General features: G+C 42.5%; 1 long non-coding RNA gene across 1 annotated transcript in view; it reads left to right on the forward strand.

Annotated features, from left to right (window-relative positions):
• The window catches only part of LOC147305896 (uncharacterized), a 207,366-nt gene extending 190,946 nt beyond the window's left edge, over nucleotides 1–16,420 (forward strand). The window contains exons 4-5 of the long non-coding RNA XR_015126650.1: nucleotides 15,581–15,684; nucleotides 16,134–16,420. This is a non-coding gene — a long non-coding RNA (uncharacterized LOC147305896). The remainder of the gene's footprint in view (nucleotides 1–15,580; nucleotides 15,685–16,133) is intronic.
• Nucleotides 16,421–20,250: the final 3,830 nt, after the last annotated feature.

Raw genomic sequence — 20,250 nt, forward strand, 5'->3', positions numbered from 1 at the left:
GAGTCACTGTTAGGGCTGAGGTCAGGTCAGACCAACTGATGAACTGAGTTAGAGGGGAGAGGTCAAGGGTCAGGGCCTCCTGGTTAGCTCTTCCACTCTCACCTGTCTGTTCGTAGGGAAAGCGAACAACATAAATGGTAGTGAGAAAAGCGAAGTCAAAAAAGCAAACAGCTGTCACTGTCTTTTTCTCTCCATGTATTTCTTTCAGTTTGGATTTTATGCAAAAACCGAATGGCGAGAAAAAACCCAACAATAACGTTGCAACAGTTATAGCAACTGAAGTGTCTCACTTTCTTGTGTTTATGTTTTTTACCACTCTCACCTTCTCCCTCCCCACGCTCTAACCATAATAGTGTGTAATGTGCAGGCTGATTAGGACTTTGACGGCGAGGTTCAGACCAGCCACCCAGACTCTGAGGTTACTTAGTCTGGGTTTTGTGGCCAGACTTTTGGCTGGGAATACCCTTCTTTTAGTTAAACCTTGCTTGGCCACAAGTGACGTTCCCACATGCACACAGTGTGTGGACGCACACCTGCTTCAGATCAACTTTGGCACAACAAAATTACAGATCAAAATGATAACTTTTGCATTTTTAAGCTGTTTCATTTTTTATAATAACCAGATACAGTGTATCTTGATTATCAGTGGAAGGTCCAGTAAAAGACATGCCAGGAAACAAACTGGCCCCTGAAACAGGGTATACGACAGCTGAGCTTTTCCTGCCGGGACTGAGAGAAACAAAAAGTATGTGGTTATAAAAAGAGACAGTGCTCCAAGTGAATGTGACCACCACCAGGCGCAAAAGAAGAAAAAACAATAAAAAAGACAGGTGGACACCTGCAGTTAGGTTGATCATCGTGCAGGGTGGAATGAGAGCAGTTGAGAGAACATTTGGAGCAGTTAGTTCCCGCAAAGTGGGCATTCTCTATATTTTTCTCTGACGCATTTCGCACACATAAACATACAGACTTGCAGCGAAACACGCAAACACACAAACAAAAACACATTTACGCTACTTAGAGTATTTGGTGACAGGTTATAAGAGGCTGACTGACCTCCTCAGACATTAATTAAGAGCCTAGGAGAGCAGAGCCTTTAGGCCAGCCGAGGGCCCTGCCCAGACACACTCCCTCAGACTGCACTGTTTATCTTTCATTAGAGCACAATTACATGTCGCATCCCTGTCTCTCTGTCTCTCACCAACTCTCACTGGTTTTGCCTGATTCCCGCATGTTCGTGCTGTGTACGTTTACACTCGTTACTCAGCGAGCTCAAGAACAGAACAACCACAGACACAAACAAGCTTCTCAGAGCCTTTTGCCTTTGCTAAACATACAGGGAGCAGAAGCAGGACAACAGAAAAACTGCCAGATGTGGGGAAGAAAATGTTATAATGGTTAAAGATAAAGGAATGCAGCAGGGGCTGTAGGAGGAGGGAGGACATGGGAGTAGGAGGTGTGCCTTCCAGTAAGAGGTGGACAGCTCCTTCACAACACCACAAAGGAAATGACTACAGACAGAACAGAGAGGTAGAGGCAGAGAAAGAAGTGGAGTGGTCAAAAATCTTTAATTGGATGCAGTTTTCAAACTTGTAAGTGAAATAAACGGGTTTATTTGTTATATGAACATTGTCTGATAGGAGTAGTATTTCTAAAAAAAAAAGAGTTTAATTTTAAAGAATGGGAAAAACAGAAAACACTCTTTTGTGACATTCTCCCACTCTGAAGTACAGCTCACAAAGATAATCTACAGAGGACTTAAACAGAGCGTTTTGGAAAAAAAGTGTCCTTATTTTCTCACTTTCATATGAATAACTGTTGTTTGTTGGCTTTCAGAAGTTGCAAAAATTGTTGGATGGGCATCCCCCTCACAACGTGCATCATTGGAAAAGTGTGGGAAGAAGGGATTTCACTGTTCTGAGAGGAGAAAAGCACTCTGTGTGATTCATGCAGACACTTTGCACTTCATCTGGGATCTAAGATACACAGACTCGAACTAAGCAAATGTTTTGTAGCACACAGCTGATATAAAACATCATTACCTTAATTAATGATGGACTGGTGACCTGCCGGGTTGTACCTCACCTTTTGCTGTATGTCAGCTGGGATACTCTCCAGCCGCTATGAAATGGATGGGTAATAAAATAAAACGTTACTCTTTTATTTTAGTGTCTATTTCATATTTTCTGTACCTCATGCCAAATTAGTTTAATCTTTATCCATCAAGTAAACTGAGCATTTTTAACCTAATATATATGCAAGATAAAAACTGTTGCAAAAATGTAAAGTGTGCTCTGATGCCTTGTCATCAGCAGGAACTAAATGTGCAAAAATGACTGGACATCATTTAACCCATGTGTTTCATAATGTTTCATCCCACATAATGACTGAATTACGTGTCATTTTTTTGTCATTTATTTGGTGGAAAGTACAAATAAGAGGCCAGCCTAACATAAACTGTGGAAAATCTGAATGATAGGGGACAAATTTAACAAAATGAGAGAGACCAAGTGGGCTTGAATGACTTGGAAAAGTTGTTTTTCTTACTTTCTTTACCTGGAGATACAGAGGAGTAATTAGCAGCTTTAAATCAATATTTAGTGATTGGTGGCTGTTTACTCCCCTCAGCCATCACCACCATCATCAAACATGCACGTGGAGTCATCGGGTCTGGACAGCTGGTCAAGACAGACACAGTGTTAACCCCCGTACATGGCCAGAAGGCACAAGCAACGCCCCACACATCAACTCAGTCCCCACAGATGTGACGCTTATAGAAGGAGGCACACTATAGGTAAATCGTCTGCATCCTTTTAAAGCTACGTGTTAATTAGATATCCTTTGTGGAAATGTGCGATGTGTTTGCCGTGAATAAACCACAAGCCGCACTGAGGTTTAGCTTGTGAGTCAGCAAGTACAGGTGGCAAAGTCAAAAATCAAAAAGCAACACTGTTGTTGCAGGTTTGCATAACAGTCTAATCTGTGATCTGCCCAGCAGTGGGGAGAGGAGGAGAGGAGATCTGGATTCCAGTCCTGCACTCGCTGTCTTTTGGCTTATCTGAACAGCAGGACAGATGTTTCCATGAGCGTTCACGACCTTTTCTTTGCTACTGTCGCTCTTCTGCTGTTCATGTTGTTCACTTTGTTGTCTCATTTATTTTCATCTTGCATTTTCCTCCCCTGTTCCTGGTTTCTCCCTCTTTTTTTTCCTCTGTCATTTCCTGTGAGAACAGGAAAGCCCCTTCAGACAAACAGCTATGGTCTGCCCATCCAACACACTCTCTCTCTCCCTCTCCTCTCTTCTAGGTTCAGCAGGCTATGTAAACAGATTGGGCGGACTACAGCTGGCGTAGAAGGAGAGCAGTGGGACATGGTGTGTGTGTGTGTCTGTGTTTGCGTAGGTGTGTACATATTTATGTGAACGCATGCAGGCATAAGTGTGGTAGAATTGGGAGTGACGAGACATTGACCAAAATGTATGTGGAGCAGGAACGAGATATTGAATCACTTGGAGACTGGAGAAGAGACTCACAAAGTATGGAGCCCGTGGGGGTACTGAATGCCTCATTAAGCTGGTGTATGTGTGTGCGTGTGCATGTTCATACAGCTGTAGACGACATACAGTGCCGCACAGGAAATCGGGAGTTGGCCTGAGACCTACCCAATCAAAGAATGCTTTAAATCAAAGTTGTGCTGTTGACCACTGTTGGGTATTTTTAACATAAAACGTTGGATTATATGTGTGTGTGTGTGTGTGTGTATCTGCTTGTCTGTACTGTGCAGTTGCGCAAAGTTTGTGTTTGGAGAAGGAAATACCTTGACAGGTTTCTGGAACACCCGCCTGGGTACCCCCTCTCCATCTCCCACTTTCCTCCTACTCTTTCTCTCCATCTCATTTCTTCTTTTAGTGTAGTTTCTAGTGTTATTTTACACTCACGCCCTTCCTCTGGCTTAGAGCAACACTCTCCCTCCCTGTAACTAGTGTTGTGTAACTGCCATTTGGTGATCAAAAAACTTAACATTTGGTAGACGAAGTGAGAAATCATTGTAAATCCCATTCTGTAATACTACTGATGGTATTATGTCACTGGTTATGTCACTTTCGCTTCCTGAAATAAACTTTTCCTAATTGTTTCCTATAAAGTCAAATGATAAATTCGACCTTGGCTCCATATATTTATAAAACATGTCCTTACTGGTTGTGTACTCATTCCTCTCCACACACCCTGTTTTCTTGCTTCTCTTACTTTCCCTCCCACCTTGTTTCTTTTTTCTTTTCAAACAATCAACATTGTCGACAGTTTAACACCAGAGAGAAATGCACTCGCATTTTTCATTGATAGATGTGTCAGTGTTTCATAATGATGAAAGGTGGCATTCCAGAAAGCTCACAGACAGAGGACAGGAAGTGCTGCTCAAAGGCCACAGGAAGCAGGAAGCAAGTGGGGATGAGCTGCAATAGTCACTTACGGTTACTCATGAGGAGACATGGGAAGTAGTCAGAAGATGAGGTGAGAAATCATGAGCGAATATAAAAAAGAAAAGGAGAGAAGGAGAAGGAGTTACAGATTAAAATTGTGAGCAAGATGAAGGAAAGAAGCGTGTGTGTGTTGAAAAAGCAGCATAACGGGTGGGAGGAGAGAAAGAAGCCGAGAGTGAGTCTATAACTAGTTTTGTGCTGAAAGGTCAAAGTCAGGCCTCGGATTTGAAATTGAAATGAAGTGTTGGTTTGGCACCATTCCCACCTCACTACTCTATGGAAAGAGAGTGTTTGTGTGTGTGTGTGTGTGTGTGTGTGTGTGTGTGTGTGTGTGTGTGTGTGCGCGCACAGCAAAACACCACCTGAGTACACATTTTGCCCTCATTTCCCACTGTTTTATATGTTCTGTGCTGGGATTTTCTTATGGAAGCATATTCAGTAAAAACAATGACTGTACACTCACTTGCCACTTTATTAGGTCCACGTGTTCAGCTGCTCACTAATACAGATGTCTGATCGGCCAATCATATGGCAGCAATCCATTTAGGTATGTAGCCAAGGCGACCCGACCTGTCAGATGATGTCAGATGGGCTGGTGTGTATATTTCAGAGATCTGCTGGGATTTTCCCACACAACCATTTTACTGTTTACGGAGAATGATCTGAAAAAGAAAAAAATATCCAGTTAGGGGCACTTCTCATGGGGAAATGAACTTGTTGATTCCAGAGATCAGAGGAGAACGGCCAGATTGCTTCTAGTTAATAGAAAGGCAACAGGAACCCAAAGAACCACTCATTACAGCCAAGGTATGCAGAAGAGCGTCTGTGAACGCACCAGAAAGCCACACTGGCTTCCACTGCTGTCGTCTAAGAACAGGAAACTGAGTCTACAGTTTCCACAGGCTCACCAAAATGGGGCAACAGAAGCCTGGAAAAACATTGTTTGATCTGATTAGTCTTGATTCTTGCTGTGACATTTGGGTGGTAGGGTGTGAACAACTTGAAAGCATGGATCCACCCTACCTTGTAACAATGTTTCAGGCGGGCGTTGGTGGTGTGGTGTCCATTACATTATGATCACAGTTGCCCATCTTCTGTTGACTTTTGGACAGCATGTCACAGAGCTCAGATGATCTCAAACTGGTGTCTTGAACATGAGAAGGAGTTCCCTCTACTTAATCCAGTAGAGCACCTTTGGGATTTGGTGGAACAGGAGATACACATAATGGACGTGTTGCAGGAAAATCTTCAGCAACTGTATAATGCCTGTTGCATCAATCTTTCCAGCACCTTGTTGAATCATGAAGATTCAGTTCTGAAGCCAGAAGTTGGTTCCAACCTAGTATTAGCGAGGTATACTAAAGTTTAATAAAGTGAGTACATTTCACATGGGTCAGAGCAGTATTTCTTCACTCTCATGGGATTCATTGGTGCTCCACTAACACACCATTGCTTTCACATTATGGATGTGTGAATACAACTTTGTTGGATGTTCTTACATGGCCTCCTTTCAATGAACGCGATAACAATACAGATATAAAGATTTTGTGACATTTAGACTTAAAGTTGACTTTCTTTTCATTGCTGTGTTTCAAATGAAAGCATACAATAAAACATCTTTTAAGAACCCATAGTCAGTGCCAAGCCTCACCTGTGAGCGTTGTACCAAACTAACTGCACAGAACATCACCGATTTTGTGAACTTGTGACTCAGAAGTACTACTTTTTGCAATTTATGGTTGATGCAAGACCTAAATAGATATGGAGTTAACAGATGGACTTTGCCTCAACAGACAGTTGGAGAAGTTTCTACACAGTGGTTTCTGCACTTATTTATTTTCGTGTCCCTTCTCAGGGTTATGTTAATTCAGGGCACAGCTGTTGTTCTACACAGAAGAGCCATCTTCAGGCTTCAGGCCTGCCCACTTTTAAGCCTGGAGCTGTTGATTTGATAGTTTAAAGACAGTAGATTACAAAGTGTAGGCCTTTTAAAATCAAACGTATTGGTGTGATTGGGGGAGACGTTATATGTAATTTGCAAGCCTTTCCTGTGTGTAGCTCGACATTAGATTAGTGCAAAAAAGGTGAATGTCATAATTGGAGGTGAGACAACCTTTTCATCCTTTAGATCATTTTTTCCAACAAAAATCTGTTAGGAAAAACATCCTCACCAGTTCAGACTGACTACAAATGCATGTTGAATTACCATACACTGCAGTCAGGTACAAGCAACCACACTGTTTCTCTCGATGATGATGATGTTATTCATTCAAAGAGTAATAAATAATACATAATTAGGTCAAACATGGGATAATTACCATGAAATGATCATTTAAACATGCAAATATCAGCTCAGTTATTTGATTTTTCAGCCTCCCTGGCTTCAGTGTGCATTGCAGTCAGTGAGTGATAGTGCTATCCACCACTGTGTAACTGACTGAGAAGGATGACTTAGATGTTTGCTGAGAAATGGATGGGTAGTAGCACAGGGTGAAATGGGGGAATGGGCGAATGGCTGGCTGCCAGAGTCGAATGCCAGGTGCAGAATATAGGGTAGAGAGGTGTCCTTCCTCAGCTCCCCTGTGGAGTGAACCAGCCCATACTGAACATCCACTGCCCCAGTACCCTCTACTGCTGCAACTGCCACTTTTCCTCCTCATTCACCTCAGCTCTTTCTTAAATCCTGCCCTCAAATGTCTCTGTATTTCTTCTCAGAAACAGAAAAGGGCCATTGTGTCAATTAAATGACATGTGCTGCACACCATAAATCCTGCACACATGTTCTACACTCGCTGGCTAACCCGTCTGCCTCTCTTGCTGTCTTCCTCTCTATATGTTGGATGGAGCCACAGAGTTTTATGGCTCATGTGTGTTGTGACAGTGTGAAAGGCACAGGAAGGAAAGGCCACGCTTCCTCTGATGCTCCTGCTGCTGTGGACCAGAAGAGATAAGAACACACACACATGGATGCACACGCCGCCACGAACAAACAATCACAACACAGACCCGTGCTGCCTGCGCTAACGCCCCCTCCCTCTCCGCCTCCCCTGCAGATCGACTTCCACGTGGTTTGGCCTTAATCAACTCCCCTGCACGGCCCCACCTCCGTCTCCTCTCACACATTTTGGTTTGTTCTCTTCTCAACAATTTGCACTCCCCGGTCCAACTCAGAGTGTTTAAATTGGCATCGCTAGTCGGACACTGGATGCTTTTAGTTTCAAATAGGCAAATAATCGCTGCTCAAGTTATCAGCGAACTATTTGGGTTAGTCATTCTGGTGACTCTGCCATACGCAGCGAGCTGTAGATGTAGAGAAGAGTCCTCTCTGTTTTATCAATGGTTTATAATGTGCACGTGTGAAAGAAAGGCACTTCCTTCAGAAATAAGTAAAGAGCTTCCTGGACAGTGTATATGCTGTGCTTTCCTGGGTGAGACTGATGCTGAGAGTGTGTCTGTTATTTTCTGAGTGTGAGCGTGTGTGTGTGTGTCCGCTGACGTAAGCCCCTCTATCTGATGATGCCCTTCTAATCCCCACAGTGATGTGTCATGAATATGGAGTTTAAGACTCAAATCCCCAGGGATACACAGGCTATAGATAGCTTGTGCCTTCTTCACACACGTATACACACACACAAACACACACACACACACATGCTGCTGACTCTTGTGACGTTGCACTGGTTCACTCTAGCCTACTCTGGTCTTAGCCATTCCTTCTATGTGCAGTCAAATTTGCAGATGTCAAACCATGATTTTTTATTGTTAGTGTTCTGGTTTTAAATGTACATGATATTGTACTTGAAACATCAGTGAGATATTGAAATAATTGATATAAGCCTCAAGTGCCTTTTCTTCTGAAGCAGCCATAGGCAACACAGTGTATTTGTGTTTTGACTAACCATGACCTGCTGCAAAACAAGACTGGTCATTTTCAGTCAAATGGCTACAAAAACAGAACAGCAAAGAAAATGACAGTGAACTTTTTTTATATCTAAGGGAAGCTTTCCTTTGTAGTCTGCTTGTAGTTTGAGATCTGTTGACCGGTTATGTTTGAGTAGGCTCTGGTTGCATGAAGGCAAAGAGTCCATATGAAGAGTGAAAGAGGGGTTGTGTTTTCTGAAATCGAACCGAGTCAACAAACTAGCTGATGGATTTCCAGATTGTATCCAAAGCACAGAAAGTCAAAGCTAGAACTTCAGCACGGGCAGTCAGTTGATCATACTGATCTCTTAAATGCTTCAACCCACCTAGACGTTTAAAGTAAACAAAGATGATCAGTAAAATGAATCCCTAAACTGCTCTTTGTAGGAATTAGTTTTACAAATCAGCTTCAATCTTGAAGCCAGCTCTGAAGTCCATGTAATGTCTGATTGCATGCATGTGAGGATAGTGTAGGTAGTTGTACGGTGGATTCACAGTGAGCATGTGTAAGCTCCATCCAGGCAGAACTTTCACCTAAACCAAGCAGACTAGCTAATTGCGAGAAAGGACGATGACCCAATTTCTCCTAACATTTTACAGCGATTCCAGTTGCAATAAATCTAAATATACTTGAATCTTAAAGGAAGCAGTATTAAAACACACTGCATGATACCATACCATCATGTGATTATCATTAAGTTACAATTTAAACCACAAATGACTGAAATAATCAGCTTGTGTAAATTTACTCATGTGTGCATGTGTGGTGTATTGTTATGTATGCTGAAATGTGCTGGAAACTCTCAATGTTTTAGTGAAAGCTCTAATCTGAAAATGTGGTTCCTTAGGTTATTGTGGCCTAGACTACACACAGATGCATACTGCAGGTGATAAAAGACATACTGTAGGTATAATCACACTTGCTGCCTTACCCTGCTCACACACAAACACACATGAATCCCACCACACCCCAAAAGCTTGCCAACCCATATGGCTTGGGGATAATAAACTGAACAGCCAGCAACACGTCTCCTGTGCTCCCAAGCCAGGCAAGCCAAAGGAATGCACATCCCTCCAGTTCACTCCCTCTCTTTATCGGCCTCCCTTTTCTTTTTCTTTTTTTCTGTCTGTTTGTCATTCTCTGTCTTTTCCTTCTCAGTTCTGAGAAATTGAGTAACGGACCCTCTGTTAAAGTGAAGAGCTATGTGTCTGAGCGTATGTTGGCACCCAAAAGTGTGTGTTTGTGTGCGCGAGGTGTGCCAAAGAAACCAGTCTGACGAGTGTGTGAAGAGCTTGCCCTTGGGATGGAGGGAACAGGGGAAGTGGGATGGAAAAAGGGAGGGAGCGTAAGGATGAAATGAAAAGGAAAATAAACAGTTATGTGAAGGAGAAGAGGAAAAAAGAGAGATATTTGGGAAGGAGGGAGAGTTGCAATTACATCTCCTTCCTAATCTCTTTCTCCAAAATGCCAAATGTGAATGTGACCAAACACACGTGCCTTGCTTCTCCCAACGCCTACTTTCCCCCTTCTCCCACCCACCCATGGTCCTGTCTCCTCAGGCCTCCCACCTCTCTGTTTCTCTGTGGTGCAGCGGGACAGCGAGCAAGGCCTGCGGCAGGAGTGCTAAGCCCGGGCCTGGATTTGGAGCACGGCTGCTCTTGGTTGAGCAGGATCCAGGCCCCCTGAGGGCTGAGGGGTGGCAGCGGAGGGTGGAGGGTGAGGGAGGTAGGGCAGAGAGGGAGGAGAGCAGAGGCAGCAAGCAGTACAGTTCTGGATCACCTTCAAAGAGCTCCAATCCCAGTGGAGAGACTGGATTCCTCTGCGGAGAGAGAGGGAGGGTATGGAGGGAGTGGGAGAAAGAGGGGGAAAGATGTGGGAGACAAGAGACAAGGGGGGAAAGTATTAAAAGAGAAAGGAAAGAAGTGATTTGGGTTGTAACTTTTTTTCGCACTCTTCCACTGTCTTTCTCCCTCCCTCTTTCTGTCTCTGAGGCGTGCATGCACTTGCCCTTCAGACAGAGGGCTATACTGAGATGATCTATCTGTGTGCTGGAGCGGGGAGACATGAGAAATCTGGCCCGCACAAAGGCTTCGTTGTGCCTCTCTGGAGCTTCCTTTAGGGGCGTCATGTGTGTATGTGTGTATGACTGTATTTGAATGTGAAAAGGATGAGTAGAGTTTACTTTCTCAAGGCCCCCCAACCACCCTCCAGAAGGTACTCCTAATGCAAGCGTGCACACGGACTCCCAGATGTGCCTCCAGAAATCCAAGGACATTGCAGATTGCCACCTAGGCATCTTATTCTTGTTCATGTGGTGGATGACTTTCAAGCTCTGAACCTATAAGCCTCTTATAGAACGCAAAAGTGTGTGACAGTTTAGGAAATCTCAGATTTGTTCCATTGGAGTTGTGCATGTTCAGTTTTTGTGAAATTGGGGTGCAAATAGTACACTTCATAGTTTGTGCAGGCAGGAGTGTGTGTTTCTCTGTGTGCATCAGTGACAGACCTTCATCCTGAGTTTGGGTCAGCAGTTTGTTTTAGCATCAATTAGAGGCTCTGTGTTCCTCAACGCAAGCGTGAAGGGAGAATTAACGTGCAGTGGCACATTCCCATCAGTGTATTATTACACACAGCACCTCAGCTGCCAGAGTGCATGCATGTGTTTGTGCATGTGCATGTCTCTGTGCGTGCGTTTTGTGTGTGCATGAGCATGCCCATATGTGTGCATTTATAGGTAAATCATTCAAATTCAGAAAGCTCTTTTTCGTTTTTCTTTTCTTCCTCTCCGTCTTCTTCTCCTTGCTTGGCACTTCCCTCCTCTTTCAAGGACTATGGTCTGACCACAGCCATTTCCCTTAGTCTCTTCCTTGCCTAGCAGCACACAGCACATAGTTTCCATAGAACTTGCATTTAATTGGAGAGAAGATATATTAAAGATACTAGAGAAAAGTGTCTTGTAAAGATCCCCCGTTTTATTCAAAGACACTCTGAAGAGCACATGTTCACTGGTTCTGATGCAGATCTTCTCTTGGAGGTATGTTGATTGCTATGCATAAAATAAAGGTTAAGAATTTACGAATATGATCTTCTGAACAATGTTTCAGACAAGACAAGGTATGTTTGCCATCAGTGAATCATCCAACATAATTACTTTATCCTGTGCTGCTTAGTCTTTTTGTACCGTCATCATTTTAGTTTAGCTTTTATGCTAGTGTAAAACAGTTGCTTGAAAGTTTTACGTAGTCTGATTAAGACCATAACCTTTGAGGCATAAGAAAAAAACGAATCTTTCTCATCCTGATGCCGGTGTTTTAAATGTTTTTTTCCCCATTTTATCAATTTACAAGTTGACTGCAAAGGTTGCCTTGTTTTGAGAATGCATGACTGCAAAACAAAGAAAGAAGTTCAGAGTTGTTATATAATGCAGATTTACCTGGAAACTGTAGAAGCTTGTGAATGTAAGCTTAACCTTTCTGATTCTTTTAGGTCTCTGCAACTGTCTGTACAAAGCCAACTTATCAAATGAGCAAGTTGCAACCTGTTAATGTGCCAAAACAAGGACAAAAATATATCAGTGCGCACCCTATTATAGTTTTCATATTTAATTACAACCCTGGTTATTAAGGATTATTATTTGTAGTTCAGCATAAAGATGAGCCTGAATTTGGTCCAAATGCCTCCAGGTTCTGTTGGCATTGTGCCAGGCTGCAGACCTGAACTTCCTTCATACTTGATGTTATTAACAGCTCCGTCTAAAAAAACAGCCAGTATCATGCTCCTCGTGACATTTAGAGATATCATCACACCCTGACACGTTAATAGAAGCATTGTTTTTTTCCTTTTGTTGTTCTGTTGCTTCCAAGAAAGATATCCATCATTCATGAACATTCGGCTTTATTATGTTAGAAGTGATTAGAGCCTAACCCTCTTAGGGATTACTGGATTGAATCTTTGCCAGGAAATGTGCCACACACTGGCACAATATTGCCAGGATCCCTCAGTTAGGCAATATACGTGTTTCTTCTGTTGTTACTCTGATTACACCCTCTGCATAAATATGGAATATAGTTTCATTGCTTTTGTGTCCCTTTTTGTGTTGTTTAATGGGGGATGGGATGTCAGTCGACTGCTTCCAGGGGAAAGGTTTCCTGTCTTTGCCAAGGTATGCCCTCCTCCCTGTCTCTCATGTGGAGCAAGGCTCTATACTTGCTTGTAAATAGTGAGATAAGTGTGGTTTACCCGTCGCCGGGGTGTAAGGTGCACTCAGCACCGCCCTGACTTGTCTGTGCCAAAGCCCAATAGGGGTGTAATTACCTGAGACTGGGTCAGCACTTTATCCAGGGTAAAAATACCTGCCTACTTATAGAAGGGGAGTAGTGAGGGAAGCCTGTCTTCACACATTCAGCCAAATGCCCCCTTAGTATTGGGGAAATACTCTGGTAGTCTCTCTGCTTCTTCCTTTAGAGGAGTTATATAGCATTAATTACGCAATATCACAGGGACTTCTGAAGTTGCCTTTCATAGTTGCAGCAGATTGCCCTACAGAGGAGTGAGACACATCCAATATTCCACTCTACCTCTAACTGCAGCCGACTTTCAGCCCGGTACCTTTCCACATTCACTGAATTCCCCTACTCCGCCCCTTTCACACCACATCTGTCTCTCTGCCCTCCGAGTCAAGGACAGAGAGGACCAAGCAGACATGGAGAGGACACAGCAGACACAGAGAGCTTGTGTCAATTAAATGGTATGTGCTTATGCCGCAAATCACAGACACATGTTCCTTCTCCCCTCCCACCCTGTGGCTGTTGCCTCTCTTCTCCACCACCTAATGCAGCGTAATCATCCTCATTACCTAATGAGACCCTACTGTACACACAAAGCCTCCCCCCGCCCCCTCCCCCCAAACACATATGTATAAAGAGCAGCCACATGCTCATGAAAAACACTATAGACTGTTATAGCAATGCGATAAACAACGCTCTGAACACCTACCACACTGTCAACAGAGTAGCTCTCAGTGCCACAACATTGTAAAGCCTCTAATGCCACAGTAATACTATTGTAGTGTGTATTATCAACAGGACAGTGAGCACTGAATTAGGCTGGCAGCTGGGGAGGGGAGAAACCCCTCATTAGCTCCCTTCAATGTATCTACTTCCCCTAATCGCTTACAATAACATAATCTCTTTAAAAGTGCTGCAGCTTAAGTCCAATCTGCCTAAAACCTGACACGTGATTGAGGTCAATCCGCAGTAAAACCTCAACTGTGGGGTCCCAAGAACTTCCACCCAGTATAAGCTACAGTACTCTATGAGCAGGTATGCATTTATTGCCGGCACTGTGCAGAATATTACATAGTGCTTCACAGTGATTCAGACATGTCGCTCCACAGCTGTCTTCATACATACCCTCAGCGAGACAGAGCACAGCCGGCCGCCTTCTTCTGTGCATGATCCCAGTGCAGTTTGTATCCTTCTCACAGCCTCCATTCTCTCTAACCCTAGTAGAGGAGACCCATTATGCCCTTTTTTTTTTGAGTTTTTTGATGTTTTTCCATAGTGTCTCTTGCCTGCAAACCACTTACAGATGTTGGCAGCGGGGAGCGTTGTGGCAACTCCAAACGAGGAAATCTAAATAGAGATCAGGCTGTAAAATAAAAAAGAAGGCCAAGCGAAAGAGAAAACAAGGGTAAAAGCAAGAAAGCAAATGCGAGAATGAGGTGAATGGGTTAGAGAGAAAGTAGAAGGCATTAGTGTGGAATTAGTAAAGACAGAAAAAAAACTTACTGGGCAAGTATGAAATGTGATGTTATTTTTAATGACTGGTTTCTGCAGAGCTTGGACAGTTTGCTCTGGTTTGCATCTTTGTAAACATCTTTATTTCCCACACAACAGACAAGCAGAGGTAGTAACAAACACAAAACTGTGGCACAATGGTGGTATACTTACAGAGCAGGACTAGGTTACGATAGAAATATTGCCAAAAAAGGCAGCTACTGTAACAGGAAACATACACTTTCAACAAACTACTACAGCCTCTCAGTAGCTGATAATTATACCCTTAAAATTCTATATGGCTCAAAACCACAGCTTCATATTCACCTTTCCAGTTGCTGCTCCCTTGGCAGGTTTTTACATTAAATAGTGTTTTATAACATATATAAATAACCAGTACCAGCTGGAATTTACCGGTGCATACTGGAAAATAGGTTGGCTGGGCTCAAATAGGCTTGGTTTGATCTGTGGGGGCGGCTCCATGTTACCTCCCTCCACCTGTTTTACAGGAAGTAGGCTTGTCCTGGTGGATCGGAGAGGAAATGTGCTGAAATGCTACATCCTGCTCACAGCTTTTGGGTCACAGTTCAGTATCGCTAGTATTCGCTACGTCCAGACACCTGCTAGAGAGAAAGAGAGCACAGAGAGAGAGGGAGAAGTGGCAACGCGTGTGCAGCCATGTCACTCCCCCGAACAGTGATTGTAAAAATGAGTGACCTGTCTCTCCCGTCTCGCTTCTCGCCCTCATCCCCCCTCCCCACCACCCCCTGCACTTTATTTATTAATGGATCCATTCAATTATTTACCTCACATCTTGGGGCGACAACAGGCCAGAGCGCAGTACATAAGGTGGAGATGATACAGTCGACATGCACAACACACAGACACAGAGCGTGTTCTCTGTAGAATTAGCTGACTGCTACCCATTTCTCAAAGGATTGTTTTTGATTTTTTCTTTTGCTTGTTCTATTGATTGGTAGAAATCAGCTTCCTGGGGCCCAAGATGATGTTTTTAAATAGCTTACTTTGTCTAATCACTGGTTTAAAACTCAGTAATCAATATTGTGAATAATCAGTATTTAAGCACAAAACAAGTACAAGAGTTATAGCATTAGGAATCCATACAAGTTTTATACTTATGTGTTTTGTTTTTTACTAATATGCTCAAATAAGTGGCATGTACGGCTTACGTGGAGAAGCTTGAATGCTTCCTCCACCAGTGCTTTTCAGCCACAGCACTTAAACAGCAGCAAGTTCCTTTTACATGACCTGGTGACATGCGGTCTGTATACCTTTAAAAGTTACTACAGCATCCTGTTTGCAGTAGAGGTTGATGGTCAAACGTATCATTGACTGCTCTGTGTCTGCTCTTATCTTCTCCCTCTGGCCTTATCCCCGCAGTGGCCAGACATGGATCAATCCCACCCGGAATTGGGTTTCACATCCCGGAAGCAGAGATGTACACATGGGTCACTTTCATCGACTCACTGCGGCCATGGCTATAGGTATCCATCATACAGACCATTGACTGGTTGTGACCATGAAGGTACAAATTCATCACAACGAGAGAGTGTGGTTGACGAGGTCAGTGGGAAAAAAGTAGCTCTTTCCCATCTACAGTCAGGTGAAAGTTAAGCCTTTTGACGTATTATCATTTAAGTTGGTGTAATAACAGCACAGTGTGAATGTGGAAGCATTTGGAAAGCCCATATTTTGTGTCAAGTGTCTGTCTATGTGTCTGTGTGTGCATGTGCCGGATCACATGACATAAGGAAATATATTTATACTACCTGCACCAATCTGTGTGATATCTACCAGAGGAATGATGTAATGTGTGTGTATGTTATTATTTAAGAATGTGCATCCGTGTGTGTTTTTGTGTTTGCGTGCATGATGCGTAACATGCTGAAGATGAATAACAGATGCTGTGACGCTGTCGCTATCTGAACTCCAGACTTGGCTGGCCTCGTCCGAGGACTGAAGGGGGAGTAGATGAAGGGAAGGATGACGAGGGAGATGAGGGAGAGATGAGGAGAAGATGCTGAAGACTGATTGCCACTGACTCGCGTCCAGTGTACTAATGTAACTGGGAGATCCCCTCAGCATATTTGGGAAGAAAGCAAACATTTCCAGTGCCAAGAAGAATCTGACAGCACTCAACCCTAAAGAGGAAAGCAGAAAATAGAGAGATGAAACAACATATTTATTTCATCTTCTATTCTCAATGTGTTTGTATTGGTAGGTAAATACTAACACATCCAAAAACAGTCTCAGTAACTGGTTAATGCTCTTTTGTGTGTGTGTGTGTGTGTGTGTGTGTGTGTGTGTGTGTGTGTGTGTGTGTGTGTCCCTTGAAAATAGCCTGCTGTAATTTCCCAGGAAATCACTGTGATTTAGAGTAGCAGCAAAGTAACTTCCAATTACAGTGAATGGACTGCTAGTGTGGAAGTGGGCTAGACTGCTTGTGCACATGTGTGTCTCTGTGTGTGAGCAATATATCTGAATGGGATTTATTCCACGTTTAAATTAATGAACATGATAATACATACAAAGCTCAAGCTATGCTGGTGGTAATTAAAAATAACTAAATGTGGTTCTCTCAGTTGAGCAGCGTGTGGTAAAATTAGCACAAAAAAAAGATCCCCTCTTTTTTTTCCTAAATGATGAAAGATGCAAATGAGTTCATGGTTTGAGTTCAAGTCTGCATAGAGGAAGCAGCAGTGAGCACACACTCTTCAGAGGCTCTAAAATGCGTGCAGCTGGGTTGAGGCTAATGCTTGGAGAGCTTATAAAAGGAGCTGACCTGCTGAAGCTGACTGGAGCATAAAAATGTCATGAGGTCCGGGCGATGAACAGAAGCATGCCATGATTGAGGCTGCTGTCCCGGACTGCTTGATGCTGCCGCTGCAGATACAAGGAGCTGAAGGTGGAGGCTGGCAGAGCGGGCTGAATGCAGATAGGATCTCTGTGGGGGGGCATGAATGTGTGATTGGAGACTAAAATCATTACAGTACGCCAGGTCCCTGTGTCCTTGGCTCTTCCGCTGAGCTGAGGTTGATGCTGATGCGCTCTCGTAGTTTCAACCTCTGCCTTTTTCGCTCATATTTTTTTATCCTTTCCCCAATTTATCATCACACATTTCTGTGAAATACACACAGTCCCCAATGAAAGACGCTCTTCTTCGCAAAATTTTAAATCACTCTCTGTAGGCAAGAATATGACAAAAAGTTCCCTTTGAGATGTTATCGCTGCAGCTTGTTAATAATGCACATAAAATGCAGTCAGGAATCATGTGAGCAAAAAATAGTGTAATAATGTACTCAGGTTTTCAGATTTTTTTAGACATAAATCAGATTGCCGTAATATTTTTTAGGATCAGCTTTTTTTATGCTGTCCAATGTTGATGCGTTGCTTTTCAGAGGTTTATCATACATGTGGCGGAAATAGAATTTAAGCCTCTGCGATGAAATTGGTAAACTTCGTCATGTATTTGATATTAATGCTGGATTATTTCCCTCTGTGTGTCTCAGCGAGCGCTTCCAGACTCTTTCCCCTTTTCTTTTCCATGCATCCAGCTGAGTTTCATGCACATTTTGAGTGCTGAAGTCATAATATGATTCTTTACATAACCTGTTTAGATCTGATTCACTCATGAAGTGACGTTTATGAAAAATCTGAAGAAAAGAATCGGGATAAAGATAAGCCTATTCAGTTGTTTTTGTTATGTTCAATTAAAATCACATATTAAAGGCCTCTTTCTCCTGGTTGACCCCAGTTGCACTCATGGCCCCAGGCTGCTGGTGGCTGTCCAAAGAGAGAGAGGGAGAGAGAGGGGAGAATGTAAACTAGACTTGCCTTCCTTGAGTCTCATTGGTTGATTCCTTCCTAGCGGTTTTGTCCTTGAGAATGTGCAGACATGGGGCAGATAATGTTCTGACACCAGAAACTCTAGACCGGGACCAGATCAACACTTACTCCCTTCTTCTTCTCTGCTTCTATCATGGTACTGTCAGGACATGCACATTGAAGAGTGACGGTGCTTTTGATGTGTATATATACTGCGCCTAAAAATCAAGAGTGTGTTTTCATTTATTTAGTTTGTTTTAAGGCAAATCAACAAAATACCAGAATTGTATACTTTGCTCAAGTGTTTGCATGCAGCAATAATCAGAAGTGAAGACAGACTTCCGAGGTATAGCAAGTGTGTTGACACATGGCAATAATAGATTCCATTACCGTTAACCGTAAAAATATCACACCCGCGGGCGCACACGGGATTATTTTGAAACTGAGGCCTTGCTCCGCGCGTTAGGCGACAGGGTCGGACTTTTTTTAAGATTCTAATTTTGTAAGAACCAGTTAGATTTAGCCTTTAAGTGTATTCAAAGCCATGCACGGTGAGAATGAAAATTATTGTAACACTTAATGTAAATTTGAGGTTTTCATCTCTTCTCCGGTATATTGCAAGGTCAAAGATCTCCTTTTACGGCGCGGGGTTTCTGCAGAAGTCAGCATGCCAGCAGAGCAGCGTGTATAGGAATCTCCCTGCAGCGGCACATAAACTACCATACCCGGTGATCTAATCACTGCAGGCCAGTGGGCTTTAATCCAAAGTTTGCACTTTGTTTTTAAGTCTGAAAATAAAAATGAAGGCAAAGTGCAAATGAAACGGAAACTGCTTGATTAGTGCAAATTAGCTCTTAAAGGGAAAAAATAATTTTAAATGTTTTTCAGGGCATTAGCAAACTTTTTAAAGATTCATATTGTTACTGTCGTTACACTGCGTGGCAGCTTTAATTACCGCTAGTATGCTGTTGTTTATATGACAGAATGATTTTGTCACAGATCCTTAAATGTGAAAACGAAAAAAATAATAAAGTCTGAGAGGTAATTATTGCCATTTCAATGACTTTAATAAGCAAAATAGGAAACAATTTCTTCCAAAAAACAACAAAAAGAGACAAAACAGAAACCAGCCTGAATGGAACAGTTCAAATTTAAGTGTTACTATTATTTATATAAACAGGATTGAAAGTTGATCCCCATCATCGCCAAGTACATGAAATTTGTGAAAACAAAACAACAACCCGCTGCTGCAGTTTCAGTTCGATTTCAACACAGTTGAATCAGTAACAAACCAAAGATTGTTAAATGCATGACTTTTCAACAACAGTTTCAATGCAAGCACCATGCTTTAATCGATATGATCTGACAGTTTAATTTAAATCATTAAAATAAAAACTTTTAACTATGCATCTGGCCAGCAGAACCAGAATCATCAAATAATAATAAAACAAAGAAAAAAAGTATTACATAACATACACATTGTTTTCATTTTGAGACTTTGCACAACCTGGATCCCCTTTTTTTACTGACCGGCAGAAAAAAATCAGGAAAAACATAGAACATTAATATTCAAACTTTCTATCAAAAACATTCGTGTTATCTAAATCGTAACTGCGAATTTTCTAAATATTGCGTAAAATATAAATGATCAACATCTGGTCGAATGGAGTTGGGGGGGCTACAGGTGGCTGCCAATTATGATGAGAAATATTTGGACTTGTTTGGTTCTAATTTGTTTAGAAATGCAGATAACACCTCGCCCCACTGAATATGTGCCATAAAAGCTACACTGAGTGTGAAAATAGCAGAGTGTTAATACACGCGGTATCCAGCCTTCGGTCCAATGGAGTATAAACTCTGCGTAATCTGGTTTGAATAATGTCGTGGTCACATGCTTGTCTCCTCTGCCTCACACAACATGCGTCCTAAATACTACTCTTAAAAGTTCGCACTGAGGCCTGCCTTTAATATTATTGCAGTATTACATCATAGTATGTCTTTCCTGGAGGGGGGTCTGCACAAAATTCAAAATGAAAAACTCGCAAATCATTATCCAAAAAAGTGCACTTGACACAGTTTTGCTGTATTTAAATGAAACTGGGAAAACAAATGCACTCCTCTTTCAAACAATACCCAACACGATAAAAAAAAAATCATAACAAATGAAATAAAAACACAACACACAGAAAGAAGTACAAACCAGCCTCCTCAATCTTGTTGTGCAG

The sequence above is a fragment of the Aulonocara sp. 'chitande type north' Nkhata Bay genome, linkage group LG20, assembly GCF_057382095.1.
Source record: "Aulonocara sp. 'chitande type north' Nkhata Bay isolate Kocher_YH1m ecotype deep benthic linkage group LG20, A_spYH_male_GT1.1, whole genome shotgun sequence".
Lineage (NCBI taxonomy): Eukaryota > Metazoa > Chordata > Actinopteri > Cichliformes > Cichlidae > Aulonocara > Aulonocara sp. 'chitande type north' Nkhata Bay.